Genomic DNA, 12,411 nt, shown 5'->3' on the forward strand with positions numbered 1-12,411 from the left:
AAAAATTAGATTTTAAAAATATTATCTCCATGTCACTGAAGGTCTGTTTTTTCCCCCAGTCTATTTTCTCTCCTTGCTTAAATTATCTTCTAACCTCCAAGTCTGATTCTCTCCCCAGCTATTGAGTCTAATTATTTTTACTTGTATGCTGTTGTGTCAGTTCAAAAAATTACATTTGAAGCCGGGCGGTGGTGGCGCATGCCTTTAATCCCAGCACTCGGGAGGCAGAGGCAGGCGGATCTCCGAGTTCTAGGCCAGCCTGGTCTACAAGAGCTAGCTCCAGGTCAGGCTCTAAAGCCGCAGAGAAACCCTGTCTCGAAAAACCAAAAAAAAAATTACATTTGAGCCGGGCGGAGGTGGCGCATGCCTTTAATCCCAGCACTCGGGAGGCAGATGCAGGCGGATCTCTGAGTTCGAGGCCAGCCTGGTCTACAAGAGCTAGTTCCAGGACAGGCTCTAGAAACTACAGGGAAACCCTGTCTCGAAAAACCAAAAAAAAAAAAATTGCATTTGAGTTTTCTTGAGACTTTCCTCCCCATTTGTTTCAAACAAGCATGCTTATTGTTTGCCAATGCATTTTTTATGACAAATGTTTTTAAATCCTTGTCAATTAATTCTAACAATTCTGTCATCTTAGTGAATTGTCGTTTCCAACAAGATGAGAACTCCCCGATTCTTAGTATAATAAGTAGTTTTTAAAATTGACATTATATTAGTCAAATATTCTATTTTAGCAGGTCTCCCCAGATGCTGCTCAAAGTGCCGGGCTAAGGGTAGGGAAGGGTTAAATTCCAGAGTCTGAAATCAGCGTTTGCTGACGTGTGCGCATGCGTGCGCCTGCACCTGCGCCTGCGCTCCTGGGCTGCATGTGACTGCAGGGTGAGGCGGGGCGGGATGGGATGCTGGCTCCACACTAGGCGTCGGCCGCCAACCACCAGTCGTGGTGCTCTGCGGCGCCTCACAGGGCCTCCAGCACAGTGGTGGGAGCGGGGAACTCGTCACCGCTGCGCGGGGTCAGAGTTCAGGCTCGGGCCTGGCTGACGTCAGCGGAGGGGGCGGGACGCCTCGGTACTTCTCGGTAGAGGGAACAGTCCGGGCTGTTTCACTTGAGCCTAGGAATGGGGGGCGTCTTAGCCTCCCCGCAGGCCACAGCGCTGTGGCTCTGCCTTCCCTCATACCTCCCTGAGGCGAGGGGTGTTTGGGATCGTCCCCTGTTACTAGTCTCGGTCCATTCCTGCTTAGGGGCGGGGCCACCCAGGCTTTGGGGGATTTTTTTTCCCCCTTTAGTGTTTGTCTGAAATAGAGCCATCATCGTGCAGTTTTCTGTCTAGATAGAAAGAGCAGATTTTTCTTGCAGATTTGTTTTTCAGTTTTGTTTCTTTTTTTATTTTTCAGTTTTCTGTATGTGCCTGCTCTTTCTAGGGTGCTGGCTTCTCCAAAGCCAGTCTGGAGGGTGTGGAAACACACAGCCAGGTCCTGTAGCCCTCAATAGCTCTGCTCTTCTCCACCTTGTTTTATATTATATCTAAAACTAGGCATTTTGGGTGTTCTTAGTGGTACTGGGGAAAGTACACTTACTCATTTTCCCAGAAGCACAGGGCCCTAATGCTTTATCTTACGTCATCATAACACAGAAAGGATGTGTACAGGCTTGGTAGGCCTTTCTGCTGTACGGGAATCCGTGTGTGAATGGGAAGTCATCTTAGAAAAGCAATTACTTGTTTTGGTTTTGGTTTTTTAAAACTTGAAAAGATACATCCCTGCCAACAAATTTCTGTTTCCCTGCTTGCAAGATTATGGAAGAGGAAAGAGCCATGGTTTCAGGAAAAGGACAATAGAGATGGTCCTGGGAGTCTGTGTGTTTTTACTAAGGTGTGATTAGGACAAGGATGTGTGCATATTTAAAATACATGATTACGTACAAGACACGCATACCACTACAGCATCACCACAAGCAACACTCTGAACAAATCTGGCACCCTCAAAAATTTCCCACTGCTCCTTCGAAATTCCTCTAGTCTTCTTTACCCAGCCTTCACCCCAGGCAACCAGGACTCAGGCTCTTGCTCTGTAGCCTAGGCTGGCCTCCAGGTCACCGTCCTCAGGCTACAGCTTGCCCTGCCACATCCATGCCACTGATCTTCCTCTCGGAAAAAGAATTGTATATTGCTTAGAGTTTTGTAGAGCTGTAGCAATGATTATTGGCTGGCTTCTTTCGCACACGATAACTCACAATTCATATTATAGTGTCTGTTGATAGTTTTTCTACCTCCTATGGCTGCATGACAATTTGGCTATCCTTTCATTTGTTGATGGACATTCCGGTTGTTCCCGGGTTGGAGCTGTTTTTAAATAAAATGGCTCTAAAAACATAATAAAAAATAAAGCAGTTCTAAACATTCACATACAATGCGTATGCTGTATTTGCGTATGGCTAAATTCACAGGAATAAAATGGCTGAATCATAAAATAGGCACATGTTTAACATTTTTCTGTGTATATAGGTCAGAGGTTAACGTGGAGTGTTTCTCAATCAGTCTGCACCTTACTTTTTGAGACATGATGTGTCACTGAACCTGGACTCACCAATTCAGCTAGGGTAGCCAGCAAGCCATAGATCCTCCGACGTCTGCCTCCCCAACAATGGGATTACGCATGTGTACCACCATGCCCAGGTTTGTTTTGCTTTGTGCCTTGATGAGGTCTCACTCTGTATCGCTGGATGGCCTGGAACTCAGTGTGTAGACCAGGCCTCTGCCTCCTGAGTGCTGGAATTAAAAGCATGTACCACTCATGTCCTGGTTTTTTACATGCACAAACTTGGGTCCTCATGCCTATATAGCAAGCACTTTACCAACTGCTAAATACTTTACAACATGATTATTAATTTGACACATCTTTTTTTGTTTGTTTGTTTGTTTGTTTTATGAGACAGAGTTTCTCTGTAGCTTTGGACCCTATCCTGGAACTTGCTCTGTAGAGCATGCTGACCTCGAACTCATCGAGAGCCACCTGTCTCTGCCTTCCAAATGCTGGGATTAAATGCCTATGCCACCATCACCTGGCTCTAATTGACACTTATACCAACAATGTATAAGAGTTCCCATTTTTTCTATTTCCTTGTCACACCCACGCAGTCCTTTGGATTTTTGCCATTATAATAGGTTAGACTGGTTTCTTGTGCCTTTTACATTTCTGTAATGATAGTAATGATGCCAAGCATTACAGTAGACTAAAGGTCTAAAAGAAGTAATCTAAGTGCTTATAAATCCATAAGTATCTAAAGAAAATGTGCTGTGACCATACAATGGAATTCTCTCTGTCTCTGTCTCTGTCTCTCTCTCTCTCTCTCTCTCTCTCTTTCTCTCTCTCTCTCTCTGTGTGTGTTTTGTTTGTTTAAGGAAGTTCTGACACATTTTGCTATAGCATGGATGACCTTGGGGACTTTATACCAAGTGAGATAAGCCAGTGACAAAAGACAAATGTTATGATCACATGTAAACAAGGTAACTTGTACCGTCAAATTCATAGAGATAGATAGCAGAATACTGGCTACTGTGGGATGTGGGGAGGGAGGAAGGGGGATCTGTTTTTAGGAAGTTACCTTTTAATAAAGTTTTTTTTTTCTTTTCGTTCTTCAAGACAGGGTTTTTCTGTAGCTTTGAAACCTGTCCTGGAACTTGCTCTGTAGACCAGGCTGTCCTTGAACTCACAGAGATCTGCCTGCTTCTGCCTCCTGAATGCTGGGATTAAAAGCATGTGCCACTATCACCTGGCTAATAAAGATTTATTTATTTTTATGTGTGTATGCCTGAGTTGCACATGCCCACAGAGTCCAGAAGAAGGTGTTAGATCCTCTGGTCCTCTGTAACAGCAGCAAGTACTCTTAACTGCCAAGCCATTTCTCCAGCTCACTATATGTGTTTTGAACCCTGAAATACATCGTAATGACTTTTGTTTAGATAGACAACTACTATTTAAAGATATTCACACAAATAAAAGATATCTTGAAAATTCTTATGATATTCAGGTGTGACTCAGTGGTAAAACACTTGCCTAGTATACACAAAGCCATGGGTTCCATCCTCAGCACTGCAAAAATAAATGATATTATATTTACCAATTTTGCTCAGCATTTCTGGCTTCATTCATTTGTATATATTCAGACTTCCATCTGGTATAATTTTCCTTCTGCCTGAAGGAAACATGAACATTTCTTGAACTGTAAATACTCTGGTGATTAATTCTTCCAGCAATTTCAGATGCTGAAGAATGCATTCATCTTGCCTGACATTATGAAAGATATTTTCCCAGGTAGAAAATTCTCATTTTGTTTGTATTGCTTGTGTTTGGAAGTTGTTGAGTTTCTATGATATATTTATATATTTGCATCAAATTTAAAATTCTTTGTTTTCTTCAAAAAGAAATTTCCTGTTCTTCCCTTTCATGAGGGAAACTCAGCTTTACAATACCAGAAAAACAATAAAAAAATAAAATATTTAAATAACATTTTATGTATAATATCATCAAAACCCTAAATTACAGCAATTCAACCACTTGAGGTTGTCAAACATTTCATTGATGCTCTGATTTTTTAAAAAAGATTTCTATATGAGTGTTTGCCCACATATGTGTATGTGCCCTACAAGAGTGCTGGGAGCCAGAGGAGGCCAGACAAGGCCATTGGAATCCCTTAAACTGGAGCTGAAAAGCAAATCCGGGTCCTTTTCAAGAGCAACCAGGCAGTGCTCTTAAACGCTGAACCAACTTCTCCATCTGCTACTCTTAATTTTTGTTTCTTTTTTTTTTTTTTTTTTTTGAGACAGGGTTTCTCTGTGTAACTCTGGCTGTCCTGGAACTCACTCTGTAGTCCAGGCTGACCTTGAATTTAGAGATCCACCTGCCTCCACCTCCCAAGTGCTGGAATTAAAGGCATGTGTTGCCACTGCCGGGCCCTAGCCCACTCTTAATTTTTAATGCTCCTTTTTTCCCCATTCTTTTTTTAAAAAAAAAACTATTATTTTTCTTTTATGTGTATAGGTGTTTTGGGACATGCATGTTTGTGCATGTGTATGCAGTGCTGGTAGACGATGAAGAGGATGAAGAGTGTCAGATCCCTTGGAACTGGAGTTCCAGACTGTTGTTAGCAGCCATGTGGGTGGTGAGAATTGAAACACAGTCCTCTAGAAGAGCACTCAAAGCTCTTAACTACTGAGCCATTTCTCCAGCCCCTCTTTTTCTTTTCCTTCCTTATGAAACCAGAGTCTCAAGTATCTCAGGCTGGACTTGAAGTTGCTAGTTAGCTGTGGATGACCTTCAACGTCTGACCTTCTTCCCTCTACTGCTGAGTGCTGAGATTACAGGCCTATATCACATCACCAGGGTTTATGTGGTGCTTTGGATGTGGCTAAGGGCCTTGTGCATGCTACACAAGTATTCTGCCAGCTGAGCTATATGCCCAGCCCTAATTCCAATCTATTTTTGTGTTTAAATTTTGATAGTTTATATGACTGTATCTTCAAGTCCATTATTTTTTTTCATTCCTAGAGAATGAATGACATTTACAAAAAACAATCAAACAAGAAAACAAAACTTATAGCTAGCATTGAGTTAATAGTGAAATATTGGATATTTTCTCGTTAATTTAAGAGTCAGGCAATATGTTCATACTCCCTACTTCTTTCAACATGGTACTAGATGTTTTACTTCGAGGAAGAATGCAAGGAGGGAAAAGAGGTGATGAAACTGTTTCTATTTACACAAGACTTTACTGTTTCTTTAGCAAACGTTTAGGAAATATACCCAACAACTGCTGAGAAAAATTTTAAAGTCACAGAATGCAAACTTCATGTGTTTCAAAGCTCAGTTTTACTTTGATAAGCTACCAAAAAAACCCTGAAAAGTAAAAATTTTAAAATAACATTTCACACATAATATCATCAAAACCATAAGATACCTAAATAAATTTAACATGTGACAACTTTTTTTAGTATTTTTTGTTTGTTTGTTTTTTCAAGACTTGGTTTCTCTGAGCATCCCTGGCTGTCCTATGTCACTGTGTAGACCAGGCTGGCCTCAAACTCAAAGATCCTACCTGCCTCTGCCTCCAGAGTGCTGGGATTAAAGGCACGCACCATTACTTCCTGGCTTGTTTTAATATTCTTGCCTTTTAAAACTCTCATTTATTTTTATTTTATGTGCATTGGTGTTTTGCCTGCATGTATGTTTGTGTGAGGTGTCAGATCTTGGAGTTACATACAGTTATGAGCTGCCATATGGCTGCTGGGAATTGAACCCAGGTCCTATGGAAGGAGTAGTTGATTAAAATCCACTTAAAATCTGAGAGGGCTTGAAAAAGGAATTCTAGACACAAAAATACAGTTTAACACAGTCTCTTGCTGTTTGCTGGTGGTGTGCTGCAGCTCCTTTAAAAGAGGTTTTCCTGACTCAGTGGTTGCAGAAAAAAAGCCATGCCATTTTGAAATGCTGGCTTTCTGGGTCAGTTTGCAGTGCGAACTCTAGCTCTTTCAGGAGGCCAAGCATTTAAATGGGGTTTGTAAGCAGTGTGTTACAAACTGCTTAATGGCTTGACAGACCAGCTGCATACTTGGAACTGGGGCAATGTGCACTGCTTGCAGAGGTAGTGAACGGACGGACGTCCACTATGTTGGACTGTGCTGAGCAAGCAGGAAGTGCCATATATACCCTAGTAATGCTGCAGCTTAAGTTTTTAGGAAGCACTTAGCATATTAAGAAGTGCTCCTGGACAGTAAATAATTACAGATACACAAAAAGACAGATTCAGATGGAAAAGACCTCTAAACGGATCACAGTGTTGAATAAATGTACATAGGCTTGGGAGAGAGAAGAAAAAGAGTTTAGAGAGTTGAAAATGAAGTAAATCATGGGTAGTGGCATGCCTTTAATCCAAACACTCAGGAGGCAGAGGTCAGATGGATCTCTGTGAGTTTGAGGCCAGCCTGGTCTACAGAGCTAGTTCCAGGACAGGCTCCAAAGCTACAGGTTTTAACCCCAGCAACATAGACACTGAGAGAAACAATTAATAAATGGGACCTCCTGGAACTGAAAAGCTTCTGTAAAGCAAAGGACATGGTCAACAAGACAAAACAACAGCCTACAGAATGGGAAAAGATCTTCATATCAGACAGAGGTCTTATCTCCAAAATATACAAAGAACTCAAGAAATTGGACACCAAAAGATCACATAACCTAATAAAAAAAATGGAGTACAGACCTAAACAGAGAACTCTCAACAGAGGAATCTAAAATGGCTGAAAGACACTTAAGAAAATGTTCAACATCCTTTGTCATCAGAGAAATGCAAATCAAAACAACTCTGAGATTCCATCTTACACCTGTAAGAATGGCCAAGATCAAAAACACTGATGACAACTTATGCTGGAGAGGTTGTGGGGTAAATGGAACACTTCTGCATTGCTGGTGGGAATGTAAGCTGGTACAGCCCTTTTGGATGTCAGTGTGGCGATTTCTCAGAAAATTAGGAAACAACCTTCCTCAAGACCCAGTAATACTTTTGGGTATATATCCAAAGGATGCTCAATCGTGCCACAAGGACATGTGCTCAACTATGTTCACAGAAGCTTTGTTTCTCATAGCCAGAACCTTGAAACAACCTAAATGCCCCTCAACCAAAGAATGGATAAGGAAAATGTGGTACATTTACACAATGGAGTACTACACAGCAGAAAAAAATGACAGTTTGAATTTTGCAGGCAAATGGATGGAGCTAGAAAACATTATTTTGAGTGAGGTAACCCAGACACAGAAAGACAATTATCACATTTACTCACTCATAACTGGTTTTTAAACATAAAGCAAAGAAAGCCAGCCTACAAACCACAGTCCCAGAGAATTTAGCCAACAATATGGACACTAAGAGAGACTTACATAGATCTAATCTACATAGGAAGTAGAAAGTAGAAAAAAACAAGATCTGAGTAAATTGGGAGCATGGGGACCACCTTCGGGGAGGATTGAAGGGGGAGGGGAGAAACAGGGAGAGGAGCAGAGAAAAATGTAGAGCTCAATAAATATTAATAAAAATGTATAAAAATAAACAAAATATTTAAAGAGAAAGAGTACAGACAGTCATAGATTAAAAGGAGAAAAGAAAAATAAGCTACGTATAGATGGAAAATTCAAAGAGAGTCTGAATTATATATATTTTTGTGTTTTCTTTGAATTTTTGACTGTGAAGGAAATAATCATTGTATGGGCTGCTTAGCTAAACCAGAATATATGTTCTAAAGGTATCAGGATTTTAAAATATGGGTCTAATGATATGTTGTTTTGGAAAAGAGGTTCTTCTTTTGTTTCCACAGATGATGAGAACCTGTGGATTCATTCCAGGCTATGTGGTTTGATGGACCAAGAGCCCCTGAAAGGTTGCCGTGAACACACCCAAAAAATTACTTCACCCAACTGCTGACTGAGATGAACCTAGCACATGGGATACACCATGAAAGACCTGATAAATAGCACCCCAATCAGCAGGAAGTAGTCTAGAGAACTTTGCCTAAATTCCCAAATATTGTTTATAAATGTTTGTTTACATTTAAAGGAGGATATGCTATAGAGATTTGCATTGGTATGGATCTTGGTTTATTGATACAAAATTAAGGTTAATTTGGTTATATGTGTATTTCTGCTCTTGATTAAGGTATTATGTTTGTGCAGCTCATTTAAAAATGTAATGTATAATAAAGCATTAGAGCTTAATAGAGAGTCAGCTATAATAGTCAAGCTTGTAGTAATGTTAGTTAGATTTTCTAGATGTACAAGGATGTATTTCAGATAGATACGTATTCTTCAAACCTTTCAAAGACTCCAAAATGTGGCATTTAAAATGTTTTAAAAACTTAGGACTTTAATAACAGTGAGACACATCTGCTCCTGGCAGCACCAATCTACTTCAAGAGGATGATGGGCACCAAAGAGGCTCCCTATGGAGTTTGCTGGCCATTTGGGCAAGAAACTGCTCTTGCCTGTATTATTTAACTGGATATGAGGGATGCACAGGGAAATGACTGCTGAACTTGCCTAAAGGTGAGATGGTCCTTCAGGCTTCCTGCTTCATGAAAGAGTGTGCTAGACATTCTGCAGAACACAGAAGAAAGTGACTGTCAAACTGCCAATATAGACAGAACTATCTTTGAAATTTCCTGCTTCATGAAAAAGTCTGCTGGATATTATGGGCCTATATGCTGATGATGGATGCCCCAATGGTACCAAACATTGGGTGACTATCCAGGCCGCAAAATGTCTCTGTCAATTCTAGGGTTTTGGAAGTTGCTTACAATGCACTTCCTGTTTACTTAGGTAATATTATATCCTTCTGGAGTCTTTGATGGAGTTGAAGAGTAGATAGTAATAATATAGCTTTCCTTAGTCATGATAAAAGATAAAATATATATAAATATTGTAACTGTAATTCTTGCTTGATACCTGTTTTGTTATATGTAATTTTACTATGTAAAGTTAAAACCTTCCTTTTTGTTTAAACATAAGAGGGAGGTGATGTGGGATTCCCCTCTGTATGCTGTAAATACCATTGGTTAATAAAGAAACTGTCTTGGACCTGTGCAGGGAATAGAGGTAGGTGGAGAAAACTAAACTGAATGCTGGGAGGAGGAAGGTGGAGTCAGGGAGAAGCCAAGTAGCACTACCAGAGACAGATGCCAGAACTTTAGCAGGTAAGTCACAGCCAAGTGGGATACACAGGTTAATAGAAATGGGTTTAATTAAGATGTAAGAGTTAGCCAATAAGAAACTAGAGCTAATGGGCCAAGCAGTGATTTAAATAATATAGCTTCTGTGTGATTATTTTGGGGCTGAGCAGCCAGGAACCAACAAGTGGGCTCCTCCGACAAATTTCTGCTAAACTGATCTCTAGATTCAATGTAACCCATATCCAGATATCAACAGTTGTTTTTGTAAATATTAAAAATCTAGTTCTAAAGTTTATATGGAAATGTAAAAGACCTAGAATGTACAAGAATTTCTTTCGGAAAGGAATAGAGGTATATTTGTAGAGAAACAATATAACAGGTACTGCACAGGAGGATTGAACTGAGAAATACAACAAACTCAGAAGATCCCTTAGATGACCACTTCTCATGCCAAGACCCCCTTAACATCCGTTTCAGAAACCATTACTATCAATAGTTTGGTAGATTATCACTTAAGAACCTTTTCTCTTGGATTTGCATGTATGTATATACTGAAGTATGTAGTGATCACTTGAAAGTATCAATATGGAGGTATGAGACTGCTTGCATGCTTAGATGAGGCCCTAATTCAACCCCTAGAACCTCTGAAAGAAAGGAAGGAAAATGGGATCGTATATGTACATGCTCAGTAACTTGTCTTATTCTCTTGCCAGTTTTTATCAGTTTTGCCAATGTGCTCATGACAGCACATGTACATTTTTTTAACTGATGCATACTACACCATAGAACATGCTACAGTTCCTTCATTCGCCAATAGAAATTTAGTTGTTTAAATGTTTTTGCCATTAACAATTATTCTCAGTCAGGGAGATGGCTCAAAGGGTAAAGGTGATAGCTGCCAAGTTGGATCCTGGAACCCACATGATAGAAAGGAAAGAACTGACAAATGTTGTCTTCTAACCTCTGTGCACATTCATGGCATGCTTGCACACGCACACGTTTTACAGACACACAAACACCAGATAAATACAATTTTATAAATAAATAAACATTTTAAACTTACTTTCCAAATAAGCTATGTCAAATTATCTAATTTTTAAAAAACTTTTTTAAGCTGGGTGGTGATGGCACATGCTTTTAAATCCCAGCACTCAGGAGGCAGAGACAGGTGGATCTCTGTGAGTTCAAGGCCAGCCTGGTCTACCGAGCTAGCTAGTTCCAGGACAGCTAGGGCTGTTACACTGAGAAACCCTGTCTCAAAAAACTAAAAAGAAAAAGACTCAAACTTTTAAAAAATATTGTAGATTAATACCTGATTACATTCTCCATAACTCTGGATATTATCAATATCTTGTGTTTTATTTTTAATTATCCATCTGGGGTTTGAAAAATGTGTTGAATTTTTCTGGTGATGTTGAAAGTCTTTAAATATTTTACTAGCCATATTATTTTTTCTTTTGTAAATTGCTTTTTCATTGTAAAAATTATATGCCTTCGCTTCTGAACTTGGGTTTTTGGGCTAATTCATTCTTTAAATAAACTAGACTCAATCTTTTGTCACTTCTGTTGAAGATACAAAACACCCGGTTGGAGATGACTTAAAGGCTAGGCTCAAAACTAAAAAGACAAAACATTGCCTTCAGAGGGTGGCATCCCTTGTGCTTTTTCCCCCTCTGATAAAGGGTCTCACCATGTAGCCCCAGCTGTCCTGAGTTCCCCTGCCTCTTGCTTCCTGAGGGCACATGCCACCACACCCAGCTGAAGGTCTTGATTTTTTAAAGCATTCTGTGGTTAGCATAATTTTTAAACTTAAATGTACAAATGTATAAGCTTTCTGTATGGGTTCCACTTTATAAGTCATATTTAAGAAATTATTCCCTAAATGCCAGGCATAGTGAAACAGGTTTGTAATCCTTGCACTTGGGAGGTAGAGGCAGGACAGGGGTTCAAGGTCATTTGCAGCTACAGAGGGAGTTTGAGGTTGGCTTGGGCTGCATGAGACCCTGTCTCAATAAAAAAAAAAAACAAAAACAAAAAACAACTAGAAACGAAATCCCCTAACACAGTCAAAAAGACATTCTTAGATTATCTCTTAAAATGTTTCCCAGATGTCTTTTCTGTGCAAATAGAGAAAAGACTGTATAAAACAAAAACAGAATGACATCATGCATATTGCTTTATAACCTGTTGTTATGTAGCAATATATTTTGAACATCTTTTCATTTGGATAAATGTATCGCTAGTGTTGTGGGTGGGGTTTCCCGGGAAACAGACTCTGGAGACAAGAGATTTGTGTGCAGGAAGCTTATCCCGGAGTGCTTACGAGACCAACGCGCGGGCGTGGGGGAAGGGAATGAAATAGGATTAGACTGGAGAGGACGTTAGGCGGTGCTGCAGTCGTCACAAGGGCTGGAGCTTGGCGGTTTAGAATTCCCTTCATCATTGCCCCAATTCGAAGAGAGAAAGCTGAGGCATTTGTTTGATGCCGGCTGCCCCTGGGGAAGAGCTGGGGGTGTCACTGGGCAGGGCAACTGCCTTCTTGTGAGTATCATTCCCAGAGCCAACAATCAGCGCGTTAGGGTTGTAGCAGGCTGGTAACCCTGCTGATAGCCCTAGCTAGGAGCCGGAAAGGAGGGGAATCTGAAGAGCGCACCACCATTAAGGACACTGTTAGCTCCCAGCCGCAGAAAACACACACCAC

General features: G+C 40.4%; 1 protein-coding gene across 4 annotated transcripts in view; it reads left to right on the top strand.

Moving 5' to 3' along the window:
- Positions 1-12,115: 12,115 nt before the first annotated feature.
- Positions 12,116-12,411, top strand: part of Usp9x (ubiquitin specific peptidase 9 X-linked) — a 137,754-nt gene continuing 137,458 nt past the window's right edge. For all 4 annotated transcript variants that reach the window (XM_038315968.1, XM_038315973.1, XM_038315972.1 and 1 more), the window contains exon 1: positions 12,116-12,251. The gene's annotated coding sequence lies outside the window, so the exon portion shown is untranslated. The remainder of the gene's footprint in view (positions 12,252-12,411) is intronic.

This window comes from Arvicola amphibius, chromosome X (genome assembly GCF_903992535.2).
Source record: "Arvicola amphibius chromosome X, mArvAmp1.2, whole genome shotgun sequence".
Lineage (NCBI taxonomy): Eukaryota > Metazoa > Chordata > Mammalia > Rodentia > Cricetidae > Arvicola > Arvicola amphibius.